The sequence below is a fragment of the Pinus tabuliformis genome, chromosome X (genome assembly GCF_031772625.1).
Source record: "Pinus tabuliformis cultivar Carrire ecotype Pingquan chromosome X, CPIR1, whole genome shotgun sequence".
NCBI lineage: Eukaryota > Viridiplantae > Streptophyta > Pinopsida > Pinales > Pinaceae > Pinus > Pinus tabuliformis.
This window is the reverse complement of record NC_142308.1, coordinates 809,792,889-809,813,639: the sequence shown is the minus strand read 5'-3', so window position 1 is coordinate 809,813,639 and position 20,751 is coordinate 809,792,889.

Below are 20,751 nucleotides of genomic sequence, written 5' to 3'. Positions count from 1 at the left end.
TTGATCCAAACCATCTTGACTGGAAATGGTTACAACAATGGAAGGCTCCACATGAATCCGTTATTGATTTTTTGCAGTGCTTCCGTGACTTGTAGTTTCAAGCTTGGAGGAGACAAATGAAGCTTTATTGTCTCTAGGAGTAGTTCGATTACTGTCTTAAGAAATATTCCCGTCCCAAGCGAAAGCTTGATGTCAAGCCTCACTAAAAATTATTCGTTGATGGAACTACACAATCCCATGTGGGAGAAGTCACTTTCTTAATGGACTGTCCACCTCCCTCTCATTCAACAGTTCCACCATCGCCTAGTGATGTTGAGGATCATGTTCGCACATCTGTTCATCCTTCACACCCTCCCAACATCACTCCACTCAATTTTTGCGTAGATTTGGTTGTGAGTCCTTTCAGTTCCCATATGCGTTCTTTTCTTCAACCTCCGTCTTCGCACTCAAGTGTTCCTCCAGATGATGTTGTCTTGTGTTTGTCCATTTTGGACTCTTCACTTATTGTGAACGAGGAACAACCCACTGACAGTGTTGGTGTCGCAAAACCAACATGCGTTGTCATTCATGAAGAGTATGAGTGGGAGCTTGAACATCAACACTCTATGAAGGATGACTCAATTCCATCTGAGCCCCCTTTGTTCTTTCCTAGCTTCTTTGGTGAAGCTTCCATCCATGATTTTACATGTGTGTCTTTTTCCGTGGATGCACCCATTGTTTATCACTCGCAGGACTCACCGGATGTTAGTCCATCAATTGAGAATGGAGAGGATAAGTTATTCATTGAAAATCCACTTGATCCTTCATTGGTATTTTCCGGAAATACAGAGGATGAGTTTGTTCGCTTTTCATCTACTCCTTTGTTTAATTCATCTGATCATGAGGATGCCGAAGAATTCATTGATTTTTCTGGTCGTGGTGATCTTGATCCATTTGCTTCCATTTTCGATCACGATCATGAATCTATCAAAGTATATCTTTCGAAGCCACCAATTTATGATGATCTACCTGATGATGAAGTCGAGACACCCAAGACTGTCAAGGCACTTCAACCCGAGCTGATGATTATGTCAGGCCCTTTCTCTCTTGGGGTCAATCTCACTTTCGATCATGAAACTGTTCAATCACCCAATGCTCCTCATCACTCATATGTATGCATTAAAGATCCACCTCACTCACAAATCACACTTCCTACACTCAAAATGCATGATCCCATTTCTCATGCATTGGAGGAGTCTTACAGTGCAAGCACTCGTTCACGACACAAGTTGTCTTTGTTTCTTTTGTTTGCTTGCATGTCTCAGTCAAGAGTGTGCTTTTTCTTCAAAGTTGCACGTAGTGTCAAACAACACCATGATCAGTCCACGGACTGTCCTTCATGCACATGCACTCACTTATGTCCCGTGGGCACTTTTAAGCACGAAGTGTGGTTATCTTAAATGTTATATCTTTCTTGTATGTTGGTCTGCACAACTGGGTTACTCATGGACCAAGCCTTCACCCACATGGGTCTACCAATATGTCGGTGGCTGCATTGGAAGTATCACTTCATGTGATCAGGCCCATGCACCATTAGTGTAGGAGTATGAGTAATGCTTTCTTTCAGTTATTTTCTTGCATGCTTGTTTGCTTTCATTATTTGTTTGCTTGCTTGCTTGTTTGTTTGCTTTCTTTGCTCGCATTTTTCCTTCTGCTTTTGCTTCGCTTTGTTGTTAGTTCGTTCGTAGGTTAGTTCACATGAAACCATGTGTGAATCATGAAACAGACTGGGCAAAGTACAAGAGGGTTTGTACAGCTATCACTACTTGGTTATCTATCATCTTGCCTCTGTATGATGAATTTGTTACTCTTAGTCCATGATACATCGAAGGAAAAACTCTTCGAAGTGAACCTTGGTGTAAGCACAATGCTTGCATGCTAACTAGTTTCACCTTCTCTAGTCGATTTTTTTTGGGTTAACACTTTTCAACTCGGTCAAGTAGAGTAAGGTGAGTGGGAAAAACTTAACTGGCACGTCATAGATACATTAAACTAATTCTCTACTAGAAAAACCTCTTCTGCTCTCAATAAGTCGTGATCCCTCTTCTGCCTTTGAAATGAATAAGTGTTATGCATAGTGAAAATGAAAAAAAAATTGAAAAGCCAAAAAAATTGAAAATGAAAAATGAATAACATGAAAGAAGAGAAAGGCTTCCTGCGCATGGAGTTGATGCAAGTAACTCCGCTGAGGTACTGACCAAGCTTGCTAGTAGCAGAGCCATTCTTATGTTCCTATGTGACTCCATTGGGGTACTATCCAAGCCTGTTAGCAGTGGAGCAACACCAGAGATGAAACTAAGACTCTAATGACTATACTTCTTGTGCACCTATATACCCCTCAACCCCAATCGGAATAACTGTGTTTCCTTGGCTTGGAATGTGTGTCAATTGACCAATGGTTTGGGAGATGCTACATCTTACAATCAAGTTAGCGTGAAACCAAGATGAGATAAGAACTGAACAATACTTCTGTAGGTGTTAGACTTTATTTTCAAGAACAAGGTCCATTCAGAGAGCTGGAGTTCTACCAGTGTGTCGCCAAGTGTTGTAGCGGCTACAACCACCCTCCAAAATTTTTCCTGGGCCTATTTTGGAGCCTCTCTACCAACCCTCACAACAGCTTGCCTTGCTTCGTCAAGTCCTCAAGATTCAGTGTCTTTCTTGCTCAAAGGCAGCCTGTCGATCACAGTTTGATCTTTTCCCTTCATAGGCTGCTCACCCGGACTTGGTCTAGTTGTAGGTTGAGTAGATTCCCCTTGAAAATTTCACATTTATAGAGGGCAACAAGCCTTCCCTCCAGAAATTATGCAATCCCCTCTAACAACCTCCTAGGCTCTAGGATTGTGTAATCCCACCAACCAACCTTCCCAATAGGATTTGCGCAAATTTTTCCACTAGCAGGCTGTTCAGCATAGGATTTGCGTAAATATGGGAAGCAGTCAGCTGTTCTGCCTAGAAATTGTGCAAATCTCTTGGGAAACCAGCCCATCGTAGCCATAAATACGTATTTTTCTCCAGCGGTTGAGCAGTCACTTTCATGTGCAGTTGAGTTGGCCGGTTCCCTCTGGGACCGAGAAAAACTGACTTGCAAGGATGGAATGCTTCTCCCAACACAACATGCAAAGGCATTCCTTGTTTCAGGGATCTATGTTCAGCACTTGGAGGTTACATGCAAGGATCATTTCAAAAACCTCCCACCAGGTGTCTCTTCCCCTAGATTTGTGGCATGCGTGTCCCAACCTCGATTTTATAAAAACTCATCAACTAGATGCTGCAGAGCTCATTCCTCACATCAACCTTTTAGCTTTGACATCCCACATCACATCTAGGAGCAGTCAGCACATTTAGTTCAGTTGTTTTGGGGTAAGCTTGCTTCCCATGCCTGGTGTTTCATTTCTATCACTTTTTATGTTTTTGCTTGTGAGAGTATTGTTTGCTTGATTTCATTGAACGCTTGTTGTCGCTTACATGTATAATAGCTTTTCCTATCTTTGTTTCAATTTTCATTGCTATCTCACTGTTGTCGCATGCATGAAACTATTTTGCACGGACGTTTGCCAAACTGACAAATTGCCTCACCCACATGCATGTTGATCTTCTTGCTCAATCTTTCATACATGTTTTTCATCCACTGTTAATCACGTATGCTATCACTTTGTGTCACCATGCATTCATTGACTTACTTGCTTTTAGTTTCCCGTCGGCGAGTCGGACCAACCTTGGCCCACGCTCTACTTTCACCAAGGCTGCATTGCGCAATGTTGGAAAGGAAGGTTCACATTCCTATCTAGATTCGTGCATTCCTACCCAATACTAGCCTCCAGGACCGTTTTGCGAATTTTTGGAGGACAATGGCTGCTTGGCCCAAGAAATTGTGCAAATATGTCCCTAGGCCAAGAGTCCTTCCTAGTTGGAATTATGCTATGTGCAATCCCAACAGTCAGCAGCTAGACTGGACTATGCATTGCATAGTTCCAACAGTCATTCAATCTCTCAGCTACCCTGACTGTGCCTTGTGCAGTCTTGGCAGTCGATCTCCCGACCTCCCGGCAAAAATTGCTCAACCTTCATGATCATTCACCCAAGTATGTTGCAATTCAATTCTCATGTTCATTTTAGTTTTCGACTGACAGGTTGCTTGCTATGAGTGTTTCCATGTCTCCAGTTATCGCAGGTGTTCATCTACCTCTCAGAAGTATAGGTACAATGGTTTCCAAGAGAGCAGAGATGAAGACACCATTCAGAGCACGCTTGGGGATGCAGCCGATCAAGTGTCTATGAGATTTCCTACTTACGAAGACATCAAATTTTTCGTAGACAAGGACATCAAACAGCAGCATCACAGCAAGAAACATCATGAGCAATAGTTGAAGGTAGCATACCGAATGCAGTGAATGTAGCAAACATAGTGAATACAAGAGGAAGGTTGTTGACAACATAGAAGCAAAGCAAAGTTGCAAGATCAAGAAGATCCACTGATAATGAAAGCAACTTTGGAGACTCAGGCTATGAAGTTACGGTGCGACATGAAGATTGCACGAAGGCAGAAGATGGAACAAAGAAGGAGTTGCATGTGTTGAAGCAGCAACTCAGAAAGAACATGAAGCTGCACATAAAGTCAAATGAGTTGCAGCAAGAACATGAATAGCAGTGGGCGCAACAAGCACTCATTGATGAAACTGCGCTAGTACAAGGATTTATCCCAGTAGCTGACACAAAGAAAACATGGTGTGCAATGTTGTTGATTGCATGCAAGGGATCCAACAGCATGCATGTTGTTAGTGCACGCATGTAATCTAACCCATTCAACACACTCACGAAGGCGAAGACAAGAAGCAAGTCCAATTGGGGCTGAACATCTACTTGGGTAAGTTTATGTGCATGACCACCAACACACACTTGAAGATTAGCACGAACACTATGCATCAGTGTGTTTCCGGTTCAGCCGCACCCAAGAAGACCATGCGCATGTCAGCAGACGAGTTAGATGAAGGAGTTGATCCAATGCACCGGTTGTGACAGAGGCAAGAGTTCTCTTCAGCAAGATGTCACCATGAGGTGCATGCACACCATCACAGATGACCAAGATTAGCATCAAATCACCGCCTTCACCATCACAAGCATGTCAAAGAGTTGGTCTCATCATAGCAGACTGAGTGTCAGTGATGTCTTGCAAGGCTTGCGCAAGCTAGGTTGTCTCACATGTGTACATGTGCATTGTAATGTTGAGTCATGTCAAGTCTAATTCAGGTGTCAATAGTTGGATGTAACAATCATAGAGCAGGTGAAGAGTCATGAGGGTATTTGAACTGTAACAAAGGGTAATGTCAAGTGTCACCCCACCCTTTGCTATAAATAGTACCTCATAATTCATTGTATGGGCTTTTGGTTAGCCAAGCTTCTACTAAGACTATCTTGAATAAGGCTTGGAAATTAGTGTAATGTGCCTTGGTTTCTCCACTGCATGGAGCTAGTACATATCTTTGGAGGAGCAGGCAGATGTGGCTATAACATTCCAATGTTGGGGCTTGTAGGTTTACATGGTGTATTGTATGATTGTGACTTACACTTCTTTAATAATAAGAGCCAGCACATTTTCATGCATATGTTGTTATTGTAGTTGGACTATTCAAGTTGCCTTAATGATATATGTTGTTTAACTTACGTACTTGTATATGAACTGATTTGTATGCAATTATATGAATATTGTTGTTAATGTGTTACATATGTTGATAATGTTGTCACCGTCCATGTTTACTTCTCTGTTGGACATCAGATAGACCTCTCTCATGAACCTTGCTATATCTACCATCACACTCATCTTGGATTGATCTGTGAGTGTTTTTCGTGTTATCTTACCTTATATGCAATGACTTCCGCATCCGAGTGGACTGTTCCACCAGAATATGTGCATGTCCTTTGTGTGGTGTGTTCCTAGTGGAGTTGGGACTAATCCCTTTCAAACTAGAATTCATCTTCACCTTCCTCTCCCTTCGAAGTGTTGGAACCTCTCGTACACATTCCTTGACTCTCTACATCAGTCACACCCTTGCTACTGACAAAGTTATCTTACTTGCCTCTATGCAACATCGTGGTCAAGGCATTACCTTACGACCCACTACTACGAATCCTACACCAAATGGTCTGAGGTCTAATTGGGACTTCTTACCGAGTAGATCACCTTGAAATGTTGGCGGGTCCAGCATCATCAACAGAAGGTGAATGAGAGGTTCTAACACATGGGGGGTGAGATGAGTGCACCCCTTAGCAACCTATAGCAGTGCTTAGCTAGGAAGGGAACACACAAGTGAAGATGCATCACAAGCTGGAAAGAAGATCAATCAACAATCCAAAGTGATGGTTAAACCAACAACACATCTGCAAAAAGATTCATATAATCGCATACGAAGCAGTTCATACACAAATACGTAAGTTAAACAACATATATTGCTAAGAAACTAGAGCAGTTTGACTACAATAACAACATATGCATGAAAATGTGTTGGCTCTTATTATATAAATAAGTGTAAGTCCCAATCATACAATACATCCATGGAAACCTGCTAGCCCCAATAGTGGAACGTTACAACCATATCCGCCTGCTCCTCCAAAGAGATGAACTAGCTCCATGCAATGGAGAATCCAAGGTGCATTACAGTATTATCCAAGCATTATCCAAGATAGAATTATCAGAAGCTTGGTTGACCAAAATCCCTTGCAATGAGTTATGAGGGACTATTTATAGCAAAGGGTGGGGTGACCCTTGAAATTCCCCTTTTGAACAATTCAACTACCCTCATAAATATTAACCTACCCTATGACTCTTACATCCAACTATTGATACTTCACTTACACTTGACATGACTCAACATTACAATGGAAATGTACTCATGTGAGACAAAATGGCTTGAGAAAGCCATGTAAGACATCACTGACACTCGGTCCGTTGTGATGAGACCAACACTTTGACATGCTTGTGATGGTGAAGGTGGTGAGCTAATACCAAGCTTGGTCATCCGTGATGGTGTGCATGCACCCTGTTATCACAGTAAAATTTTTGTTTCTAAACTTTGGAAATTTTGCCTTGTTTCTAGTCATAGTCTTATAATAGGTTTTGAGTCATCTCATCTCAACAATGTCATTCTCTTTTCCAAATAAAGTTTGACAGCCTCATTCCATGTCGTAGAAGCCTCACCATGTCTTTACAAGTCATATCTCACATCATTTTGAACATTTTTGAAATTAGCTACGAAATCGTGGATTCTGAACTAGGAGTTTTCATAGCACGCTACGAAACCACTAAAACAACATGTTTCAGCATAAAAGACTCTGTTTTATGCTTTTCCTAGTCAATTTCCAGAAGCATTCCTGAGCAGACGAGAGCTCAATTTTGAAACATGAAAGAGGATTTTACTCCTAACATACTGAGCTACAAAAACCTCTTTAAGTTTCTTCAAATTCGTTATGAGGTGGGAGAAATTTATGGTTAAACTTGCGCTACGAAACTGCTGAAAGCCAAGCTTTGTCTTCTCGTTTTAGCAGTCTTTTTCATGATTAGTTTCTGGTCATAGGAAAAGGTATTTTGGAAATATGAAGGAATTTTCTCTTCATAAGCTCTCCAGCTACAACAACCTATCTCAATTTCTTCATAAGTGTTATCAGTTGGGAGACACTAAGCTTTCTTTGAAGTTCTAATTTCAGAGAACAGATTTTTCCTGTTTTACACGTGTTTTTCAAGGACAGTTTCTGGACAGCTGGAGAAGTGTTTTAAAAAACAAGAGAGGTTTTTGTTCTATGTATAATTTACTACAAAAACCTCCTTCATTTTTGTAAAATATGTCATGGATGAGAAGATAAAGGCTTTGTCCCACGTGCCAATTTTCAAGGATCCTAAACCTAAAAACAGGGAAACATGTTCCCTAATTTCTAGGGTTTATCAATAGCAGTAAGGTGTAAACGTGGTAGGCTTCATAAAATTTGACCTCATGAGGTTGTAGATTTCAAATAATGCATTCAATGTTTAGTTAAGGTGGTTTAGTCATAACAAGGAGTTGTACTCCTAATTGTATTAGGACTCTAGGACTGTTAGTTAGCTGTCAAATGCATTTAAAGGTTTTTTTATGGTTAGAATAGGTGTCACTCATATAAAATTTGAATTCTCTTGATGAGGGATGATGAAATCCATGTTGTAAATGCTATATATAAAGCAATTCGTCGAATTAGCAATGGGTTGGAGACTTTTTGGCTCAACTTCTACTCTATATGCAGACTGTGTATATTTTTAACCTAATGTAGAGTTTCTACTTAGACAACTCAAGATTCATGAAGAGTTCTTGTATGTTATTGTTTTGATGGCATCTTCCAATACTTACATTGTAGTGGTGTTTACTTATGATACTCAGAACTCATCAATGATGCTCTGTCTTCCTTCATAGATAAACTAACTGTGTTTCATTGTTTTATATTTGAATTTCTGCACTTGAACTCTATAATGCCTTGATTTCCATGCTAGGTAAAATGTTTTGGCTTCACTACTCATGATTCAAAGAAAGTTTTTAATGTCATATTGTCTCATGTTTTTCCTCTTTCACTTACTTGCAGTGGTATGTGTTGTTGGGAAAAGTATCCAATACGGAATGACCCTATCCCACTCTAAGGGTGATAGTACCTCAGCAACAACTGAATGCAAAGCTATTCAAGATTACTTCTTTATGAGATGTAAGAGAGAGGAGAAAGAGATCCACTAATCGTTATCTTCCGCTAATGATTGATCCAATCTTCCCTCTTCGCTGCTTGCTCCCAGCTACTTTCTCTTTCACTGGCCCAGCTACACAAAGATCCTGCAAAATCACAAGAAAGGGAAACTACAAGAAGCATACATCCATAATTGATTCAAGGATTAGAATAAATCAAATATACAAGCATCAATACGCCATTGAGACACATGCATATAGAAGAACCTCAAATGCTTTATTAATGGAAGAAGTAAAGTTCTGAGAGTGTTACAACCATAAGAGGCCTAATCCAGCAACACCTCCCAACAGAAAGAAATCTCCTCTTCACCTCCTTCAAGCAAATCACCCAATAGTTCTATACTCAAACCAACAGCACTTCCTTACATTCACAAGATTCCAGCCTCTCTAGACCTCATGAGAGAGATCTATATATAGGATATTTGGAGAAAGGATGAGTCAGCTTGAGCTTGGCATGGAGCTGACTAGTGTCCTCTCCCACTTCAGTTATTCTTCAGTTCTTGAGTCCACTTGGAGGTTCTTGCTTCCACTTGGAGATCTAGACCCTCTTACTCATCACAAGGCAAATTCCCTGATCCAAGTGTCATTTTGGAAGCTTCCTAGGCATTTGACACATTGAGGAATGACTGTGCCACTTGGCCAAACTCGCCCAGCGCAGGTAGCCTTCATTGCTTTTGACATTCAGCGCAGGTACAGAGTGGAGCAGTTGACATTCAGCGCAGATGCTCAGTGGAGCAGTTGACATGATCCAGAATTAACTTTTTTTTGAGTGTTTTCAGGTGGAGAACTGATATTTAGTGCTGTGGTTTGCTGACCTTGTTCCTCTAGGGGTAGGAACAACATGTTTAGGGACTTTGGATCCCTTAGATTATTGACATTTCATGCTTCATGCTGTAAGGTACAAAAATGTCTATAACAGTTGCCCCCTAAAGTATGAGGTCGTTTATCGGGTGAAATGCTTTATCAGGAGGATCCGAAGTTCATTCAATCGTTGAGAGGTGCCCTGTAATAAAATACAATACAATACATTATTTTTCATTCTGCTTTCATGATCTAGCTGAGGCGGGCATTCCCATGCTCAGCTTTATAAATTCATTTTGGTACATATAACAGACGACCGTCTGATGGTAGACTGATAATTCTCTGCTGAAATTATCATCCTTTGAGTAGGATGATCATCTACTGTAATAATGTACATATCAAATGTCTTTATATTTTCTGAATATATATCGCAGCCCGGATGGATGAAACTAGATCCGGGGTCTTCAAACTCGTTCGATCTTCACTCTAAGTACAAGTCGATCCATGTGAGAATTGCGCTGAAGTCGAACATGGAAAGACATCACTTGATTACCTGTCAATAATTTAAACCGTTAACAAGCGCGAGAGGAATCACCGATAATGATAATGACCCTCAAGGTACTGCAGTACAATTCACGTGGTGTGAATAAAGGACTTGGCGTCGAACACCACGCAAAATCTTCTGGTCGAAGGTCATTGATGTATACCTGTCGTCGGAAGTGAGAAACTTGCCATTGAGGCATGCAAGCTTCAAAGTACTGAGGGGTGTGTTCCTAGATCAACTTCTTGGATAATGAGCTAAAGTCGAAAAGAAGCGATCCGTCAAAGGAGGGCCTTAATGAATCCCACATCAGTGACACGGAACGGAGCTAATGATTTTAGCGGAGGTGAAAACAATCTGTGAAATATGATTCAGGGTGGCGATCATGGGTGGATGAAGGATAATGTATGGCAGTGGATGGGACACGGTTGACTCTTTCTGAACAACATCTCTTGAACATATAACGACACTGATGTGATGGATCGGTAGCATTACCCCAAATGTGGATGGTTTGGCGAGGACCATGGTGATGAGACCGGTGAATGAAACAACCCAACCCGATGTGATACGGAGGACAAAGTGTCATGTTCAAGAGCGACTTGCTACCATTAAAGCTTTGAGGTTCTCCCAATTTTTCCCCAGTCATTTCTGACCAGTACCTCTTTATTTTTGTCAAGCTTGAGGAGGATAACATATGCTTGTTCTATTACCTGCCCTTCAAGCAAGCCCATCGCTATGTTTTAACGAGCTTAGCAATAGGGAAACTCGTTCTCGTCTAAAGACAAGTTTGTCGCTATTTAATCATTTTAACGAGTCTAACGACAAGGAAAACTCGGTCCTTTTCATTTTTAGAGAGTCTGAAAAGGTACAGAAAGTCAACTCCAAAATTCCGTTTTCGTCATCTAATCCCTTAAGTCCGAAAAAGTATAAAACAATACAGAAGGGATGAGTTTTCGATAACTTTAACGAGCCGAATAAGACAAGCGCTCGACCTTTTTGTGTAATAATCCCTCAGGTCCAAAAAGATTAAAATCTAGAGGAGGGATAGCTCTTCCGGTCACTTTAACGAGCTGGAAGGCTAAACCCCGGCAAACTTTTCATATTTTATGAGTCAGGAGAAAAGAGCTCAAAGAAGACTCGTCTTTTGAGGAACGAGTGATAAATAGGGATAGCAGCAGATTCCAGGTACAGGTTGGAATTTTCCAATCATGGCAGTGTCACAAGGATGGCTAAGTGAAATCACTCTTCGCAGCTATTCCTCAAAATGGGTAAACAATCATATGGGGGTGAACGATCGGCCAAATGAAATGGAAGTGGCAGGTGCAAACACGACCAAGGATTTTATGGCTAATAGATTTACGATCACAATGGTTATTTACCGGAATAGGTTCATTTTTTAATGAGCTTAAACTCTGGAGGAAACTATTGCTCACGCTTTTCTATTTTTTAACGAGCATAAATTCCACGGTAAAACTACTCGAACTTATGTTTATTTTTTAACGAGCATGAACTATGTGCTAAAACTGCTCGGATCTCGCTTTTCTATTTTTTAACGAGCATAAATTCCGCGGTAAAACTGCTCGATATACCAGTCATAAGATAAGAAATGTCTCCTGTGAGATAGCTATTTTTTATGGAGCTTTATCTCACGAAGCTATGCTCCTCATATCCTTTCTTTATGCAAGTTTGGAAACGGCTAATCCTACGAGTTTAAAGGGTTAGACCTACAGGTTTAAAGGGAGGACTTAAAAATTTAAAAAAATAAATAGTCGTCCCTTGCTTGCACTCCAAAAGGTCGCATGCCCCCAGGTATAAGACAGAGTTTCAAGGTTACCCCTACTTCTTTCCGCCAAAACTTTCGTTTCACTGAGAGAGGCATACCTCTTTCTGGTTACCCAAAGATTGTTTTGTTAACACCATCAAACGAAAACATTTCCTCGGCACTGTCTACCGAAGTAGACAATGGTGAATGACCTTTGTCAAACAAGTAACCTTGACAAAAGAATCCTGTTCTAGAACAACCCCTCTTCCATCCACGGATGGGGTACGGACTAGTCATATTCTTTCGCGGAAATTCTACTTTATACCCAAGGTTTCCTCTGCCCGAAGCAGACCAGGATGCATGCCCCCTGGGTTCCAGTCCCATCTTTCCGAATCACTCGCACTCATCGGGAAGGAGGACTGGGGGTGGAGACATTTCTTGGGTGAATAGACCATTGAGGGTTGGTATGTGACTATTTGCGATGCGTGATCCCGGAAATGAAAGTTGGTCTACGAGCTTGACCATTCTTCCTTCGTGTGGAAAACACATTACTCTAAAGAGTGAGGAGACTATAGCTCCCATGTAATATATATAGTCTCGTCCAAGGAGTATGTTATAATCCAAGGGTCCTTGAACAACCATCACGTTCATTTGAACGGTCTTCCCTTTCAATGTAACAGGCACATTGGCGAGGATCCCTAACGGTCGACTGGTTCCTTTATCAAAACCTGAGAGATTTCTTATCTCAGGTAAAAGCTCCGGGGAACCCAGTGCTTTCCAAGCAATAGAGCAAAGGATACTCATAGATGCCCCTTCATCAATGATAGTTCCAGCCATTACCATTCTGTAGATTTGGACTATGATTCTGAATGGTATACTGGCTGGTAACCGGGGTCTGCCTAGTTGGTTCCAATCAAAGGATACAACCAGGTTGCTTGGTGGTGGGACCGAATACATGGCCGGATATGACCCTGACGATGTTCCTTCCTGCGATAAAGGAATGGGCGCATTGACCTGATGCTCATCAGAGTCGGTGTTGATGAAAATAATCTGGATGGTGTCATCCTTATTCTCTTCAGTGAGGGTGTCATTTGAAGATGAATCTTCAGTGACGGTGTCATTTGAGGATGAAACCTCTGAAGGAAGAACCGGGTCAACTGCCGTATCGACCTTTAGACTTTCGTCTGGTCTGGATTCAGTAGGTTCATTTTCAATGACTGACATTTCAGCTGACCACTTGAGCGGGCCAGCTGTATTTTCAACCAACGAAGGACTTGGCACGAGTTTTTTGTATCCAGGAGGAAGTCTCAACGGTGAAACCGGGTGATCTTCCAAAACCCTCTTCGCTTCGTCTAAGAAGGGACAACGGTGGATGGCGTGATCGCCTTTACACAGTTTGCAGGGGGATCTTGCTCCCCCTCTTTGTCTTGAACCTTCACTTTCGCTGGTTGAAGGTAAGCATTCAACATGGCTATCAGAGGTTGATGCTCCCGAATTGTGTAACCGAGGGGACCAGTCCCTTAGTATCCGGGGAATACAGGGACAATCTCTATGGAAATGGTCTCCTCTACATATGACACATGGCGATTTGGGCCTGGTCCGTGCTGTGTGTGGATTTCTGTCAGATGTCTTTTGCTTGCCCCCAGTCGCCTTAGGCTCCTTCTTCTTCTTCTCTCTCTCCTTCTTCTCCTTCTTCCTCATGGGAGCTTAGCTTTTGCCGGCTCTACCTTACGAAGATGAAGGATTGGAGGAAGAGTTATAGGAAGTAGAAGGCTGGTGGGCAGGTCTAGACTCATCTAACTGTTGACTCGACTGTTCAGGAACCATGGTGTTCTGAACTACATTAGTTGAGAATAGCCAAATAGGTAGGCCAATTGTCAGTCCTCGAAGCGACAATGTGGCCATGTGGGGCACACCAACTTCTCCCCAAGAGGAGAAAGGACTAGGATTTCCATCATGTGGAATTCCTTGGTTGGGGCGTTCCATGTTCTCAACCTAAGATCAACGCGGGAATAGGAGGTGATTATGTTCCGTTTAAAATAAATTTTATAACGACGCTTTAGATACAACTTGCTTTTTCACTTTTTAAGAGTCGAGAAAAAGCTAAAGATGACTCTAGTCTCCTTCGATGTTTTAACGAGCCCGAAGTGACAAATGCTCGGATGGACTTTTTCAGTTATAGAGTTTGAAAAAGGCCAAAAGAAACTGCTCTGGAGTTCTAGGCAGAGGGTGTGCCAAACTTTTCGCAAAACCACAGAATACGTTTTACGGTACGAGTGGTCGATCTTCGTGAATGCTGTGTTCACTGCATTGTGATCAGTAGGGCGGCCGACACGGTTTCCTATGGATAAAGGCTTTGTTCCTATAGGGGTCTCCCAATATATACGCGACGGTACATGGGAGCACAAGTCCGTATTGATACTTATCGCTTCACCGTGGAGGAATCACCCAACCACTTGACGCTAAGATATCACGTTTAACGACGCCGGAACACGTCTCTAGCTTAGACCTCTATGTGTTTGCGTTATGTTTCAAAGCGCTGTTATGTAAATTCAATTTATTTTAAGGTTGATCTTGTTTAGCAGTTTGCCTTTATGGATCACCACGAGATGTATAGTAACACTCCTAAATGCAGTCTAAGATGATAAGCAAGCTTTTCAATCTTTCAACTTTGAAAATCTTAACTACTGAGGGAAAAGAAAGACAACATCTTTTCACACAGATCATAGAGCACACACTAATGCACTTTTTCCTAAATCAACATGCAAGCTGTCATAATGCACATGCACAATGCAAGTATTTCTTTTCTCTTTCTTAATGTTTGTGCGACACAAAAAGAAAGTTGTTGTATAACTTTGAATTCAATTTCAAGTGAAAGCAAACAAGCTTGTCCAAAATCAAAAGACACCTTAAGATTTACTTGTTTCGACACTAGAAATATTTAAACTCAAACCATATGACGAAAGAAAAAGCTCAATCAGCTATGAACAGCAAATAAACTAACTCTTAAGATCAAAACGACACTTTATCACAGGTCTAGATCTAAGAGGCCACAGCAAGACTAGTTCACTTTTGTTATGGGAAACTGTAAATGATACAAGAAATACACAAAGAACAAACACAGTTTCTTTATACAACCGAGGCGGAATAGTGGCAAGGAAAGTTGGTTTCAGATAGGTACATTGACTGGTAACAGGCAGCAAAAACAAGAGTGAAAACAGGGCAAGAAACAGCAGGAAACCCCAGTAGCACAAGGCAAGACTGGTCCAGCACAGGTAGTACACAGGCAGTTTGACCTTCAGCGCAGGTAGCCCCTTCGGGAACTGCGCTGAAATGCAGACAACCTTCACACAGCCTGCACTGAAGAACGAAACTTTCGTTTCTCTTGGTTTCCGGGTCACAGATTGCTCAAAAATTCACAGTTTTTGGCCAAATCAGAAGCTATCAGTCAAGGACACACTAAGGGATGACAAGGAGGATGAAAAGCTATCACTAAGAGCTTATTAGAGTCCTTATGGATCAGCTCTTCAAATCATAAAATTGCCCAGAAACTGAGCTAGAGTAGCTGCCCTCTACTTTGCATTTGAAAGATCCAAATGCAGTTCGATTCGGTACTCTCTTTGTTTATGAAATGAATAGCAAAAACACAAACAACCAACAAGATACAATCCCCAGCGGAGTCGCCAATTTGTTGTTGGGAAAAGTATCCAATACGGAATGACCCTATCCCACTCTAAGGGTGATAGTACCTCAGCAACAACCGAATGCAAAGCTATTCAAGATTACTTCTTTATGAGATGTAAGAGAGAGGAGAAAGAGATCCACTAACCGTTATCTTCCGCTAATGATTGATCCAATCTTCCCTCTTCGCTGCTTGCTCCCAGCTACTTGCTCTTTCACTGGCCGAGCTACACAAAGATCCTGCAAAATCACAAGAAAGGGAAACTACAAGAAGCATACATCCATAATTGATTCAAGGATTAGAATAAATCAAATATACAAGCATCAATACGCCATTGAGACACATGCATATAGAAGAACCTCAAATGCTTTATTAATGGAAGAAGTAAAGTTCTGAGAGTGTTACAACCATAAGAGGCCTAATCCAGCAACACCTCCCAGTAGAAATAAATCTCCTCTTCACCTCCTTCAAGCAAATCACACAATAGTTCTATACTCAAACCAACAGCACTTCCTTACATTCACAAGATTCCAGCCTCTCTAGACCTCATGAGAGAGATCTATATATAGGATATTTGGAGAAAGGATGAGTCAGCTTGAGCTTGGCATGGAGCTGACTAGTGTCCTCTCCCACTTCAATTATTCTTCAGTTCTTGAGTCCACTTGGAGGTTCTTGCTTCCACTTGGAGATCTAGACCCTCTTACTCATCACAAGGCGAATTCCTTGATCCAAGTGTCATTTTGGAAGCTTCCTGGGCATTTGACACATTGAGGAATGACTGTGCCACTTGGCCAAACTCGCCCAGCGCAGGTAGCCTTCATTGCTTTTGACATTCAGCGCAGGTACAGAGTGGAGCAGTTGACATTCAGCGCAGATGCTCAGTGGAGCAGCTGACATGATCTGGAATTAACTTGTTTTTGAGTGTTTTGAGGTGGAGAACTGATATTTAGTGCTGTGGTTTGCTGACCTTGTTCCTCTAGGGGTAGGAACAACATGTTTAGGGACTTTGGATCCCTTAGATTATTGACATTTCATGCTTCATGTTATAAGGCACAAAAATGTCTATAACAGTATGAATACATGTTACTTAGAACTCATCAATGATGCTCTAACTTCCTTCATATATTTATAAAATGTGTTTCCTTGCATTGTGTCTTTGTTTTATTGATGTATAAAAACTCTCTATGCCCTGACTTTCATGTTAAGATGATCTTGTTGTGGTAACTAAACATACTTTGAATCCATAGCACAATGGTAGCCAACCTTCATCTTTCAACCTATAAACATATAAAATCACAAACCATAGAGTTAGCCATCTATCCATATCTTTAATTAATATCATTAACCCTTTGAGAGAGCCCTCTCAGGTTGAGGAAGCTAAGCCTTAGCTAAAATATTGGTTTTAAATAGTTACACTGATATATTCTGATCAGGAGCCTATCAGGGTCCTATTTTGGTGATAACACACCCCATGGTGACATCTTACTGAAGCGAACTCTTGCCTTCGTTGTATCTGGTGCATTGCTTCAAATCCTTCATCCAAATTGTTTTCTAGCATGTGCATGGTCTTCTTGGGTGTAGATGAACCAGCACACACTGATGCATAGTGTCCATGTTGATCCTTAAGTGTGTTGGCGGTCATGCGCATCGACTTGCCAAAGTACATGTTCAGCTCCAATTGGACTTGCTTCTTGTCTTCACCTTGGTGAGTGTGTTGAATGGGTTGGATTGCATGCATGCCACAATGACATGCATGATACTAAATCCCTTGCATGCAATCAACAACATTTCTCACCATGTCTACTCCATGCCAGTTGCTGGCATGGATCTTTAACTTGTACAGGTGAAGTTTCATTCATGAGTGCATGTTGTGCCCATTGTTGTTCCTATTCCTACTACAACTCGTTCACCTATCTGTGCAAATTCATATTCTTCCTTGAGTTGTTGCTTCAACACATGCAACACATTTTTTTTTCCATTCTCTTTCTTCATGCGATCTTTATGTCATGTCATCACCTCATAGCCTAAGTCTCCAAAGTTGTTTTCATCATCAGTGAATCTACTTGATCTTGGAAATTTGTTCCGCCTCTATGTTGTCAACAACCTTCCTCTTGCATTCATTACATTTGCTCCATTTGTTGTGTTCACTGTGTTCATTGCATTTCGTATGCTACCTTCAGCTGCTGTTCATGATGTTTCTCATTGTGATATCTTGATGTTCTTGTCTACGAACAACTTGATGTCTTCGTGAGTAGGCATGCTCATAGACATTTGATCGATTGCATCTCCAAGTGCTTTGAACAGTGTCTTCGACTCTACCCCCTTGGAAACCATTATACTTGCACTGCTGAGAGGCATATGAACACCTGCAATACCTGCAGACATGGAAACACTCATGGCAAGAAATTGTCAGTCAAAAACCAAAATGAACTTGAGAACTAACTCACAACATACATGTGTGCCTAATCATGAAGGTTGCACAATTTCAGTCGAGAGGTTGGGAGCCTGACTGCCAAGACTACGCAAGGCCCAATATGGGTTGTCGGGAGATTGACTGACTGTTGGGACTACGAAATGCACAGTCCATTATAGCTACTGACTGCTAGAATTGTGAAATGTGTAATCTCAGCTAGCAATGGCTACAGGCTCACCGACTACATTGTGCAATTTTATGGGCCAACAGTCACTGTCCCTCAGAAATGCACAAGTCAGTCCTAGAGGACAATCACTGGGCAGAAATGCACATTTCCTTAAAGGAAGACAGATCCTTCCCTCTCAAGATTACGTAATGTTGTCTTGGCGAGGCTCTCAATGAGGCAGAGTCCAGGCCAACGCAACCCAAACTTGCAGACGGGAAACTAAAACTGAATGTGAGTACGAATGCATGTTGATACTGAGTGTATGCATAAGTGAATGATCATGCATGCAAACGGTGAATGAAATATTAAGAAAACGGAGCAACATGCATGTGGGTGAGAAGAGTCACCGAATTGGTGATTGTTCATGAAAAAAAGGTTTCATGCATGCGACAGCAGTGAGATGTTGATGAAAAATGAAATGGTGCTAGGAAAAGCTAATATACATGTAAATGACAGCAAGTGTTCAAAGAAATCAAGCAAACAATACTCATACAAGCAAAAACACAAAAAGTGACAGAAATGCAACACAAGGCATGGGAAGCAGTCTTACCCCAGAATGTGTCGACTGCTTCCAGATGTGATGTGGGATGTCAGAGCTACAAGGTTGATGTGAGGAAGAGCTATGCAGCATCCGGTTGTTGAGTTTCAATAACAATGAGATTGTGACATGCATGCCACAAATCTAGGGAAAGCGACACTTGGTGGGAGGTTTTTGAAATGATCCTTGCATGTAACCTCCAATTGCTAAACATAGTTCCCTAAAACAAGGGATTCTTTTGCGTGTTGCCTTGGGAGAAGCAGTCCATGCATGCAAGTCAGTTTTTCTCGGTCTCGGAGGGAACGGGTCAAGAGGCTGCTCGACTGCTGTGAAAAAATGCGCATTTTTGGTTGGGAGTTGGGCTGGCTACCTAGGAGATTTGCGCAATTTCTAGGCAGAGTAACAGACTTCTACCCAAATTTTCATAAATTTTTGGATGAGCAGCCCTGCTGGAGAAATTTGGGCAATTCCTATTGGGAGTGTCGAATGGAATAATTGCACAATTCTCGAGCCCAGCAGGCTGCCAAACGGAATTGCACAATTTCTAGAGGGAAGGATGGTTTCCCTAAAAAAATGAGCAATTTCCTTGGGGAAGTTGTTGAGCCTGCAGTTGGACCAAGTCCGGGTGGACGACGTGTGAGGGAAATGGATAAAGTTGTGATTGACAGGCTACCTTTGTGCATGAAAATAATTGAAGCTTGTGTACTTGACGAAGCAAGACAAGCTATTGTGAAAGTTTTCTAGGGAGGTTCCAAAATGGGCTAAGGTAAAAATTTTGAGGGTGGTTGTAGCCACTACAACACTTGGTGACACACTGGTATAACTCCAGCTCTCTAAATGGACCTTGTTCATGATAAGCAAGTCTAACACTTCCAGAAGTATTGTTCAGTTCTTAGCTCATCTTGGTCCCACACTAGCTTGATTGTAAGATGTAGCATCTGCCAAGCTCTTGGCCTATTGACACACATTACAAGCCAAGGAAAAATAGTTGTTTCGATTGGGGTTGAGGGGTATATAGATGCACAAGAAGTATAGTCATTAGAGTCTTAGTTTCATCTCTGGTGTTGCTCCACTGCTAACAGGCCTGGACAATACCCCGGTGGAGTCACATAGGAACACAAGCATGGCTCTACTACCAGCGAGCCTAGTCAGTAACCTAGCAGAGTTACTTTCATCACCTCTCTGTGCAGGAAGCCTTTCTCTTATTTTTCCTTATTCATTTTTCGTTTTGATTTTTTTTTTTTACTTTTTCATTTTTCAACTGTGCATAGCACTTATTCTTTTTTGAGGTGGAAGAGGGATCCTGACTTATTGAGAGTAGAAGAGGTTGTTCCAGCAGAAAAGTAGTTTATTTGTATCTCTGACGTGCCTGTTAAGGTTTTCCACCTCACCTTACTCTACTTGACTGAGCTGAAAAGGGTTAACCCAAAAACAACCGACTAGAGAAGGTGACACTAGTTAGCGCCCAAATATGCATTTTCACCAAGGTTCACTTCGAACAGTACATATTTTTCTTTGATGTATCACAGACTAAAAGTAACAAGCTCTTCATACAAAGGCAATATCATAGATAACCAAGTTGTGACAGCTGCACAACCCCTCTTGTACTTCACCGAGCTCGTTTCAAGATTCAAACATGGTTTCATGAAAAACTAACCTACGAAGGAAACAAACAAACAAACAAACATCAAAGAAAAGCAAAAGAAAAAGAAAAAGTGAAAGGAAAGCAAGTAATAAAACAAACAAGCAAACAAAGTGAATAAGAAAACAAGCATGCAAGCAAACTAACTGAAAGCAAACACTACTCCTACTCCTACACTAACGGTGCATGGGCCTAATCATGTGAAGTGATATTTCCAATGCATCCACTAATGCATTGGTTGATCCATGTTGGTGAAGGCATTTTCATGAACAAGACACCTTTGCGAACCAACAAACAACAAAGATATAATAGTGAAGACAAACACACTCTGAGCTTACAAGTGACCACAGAACA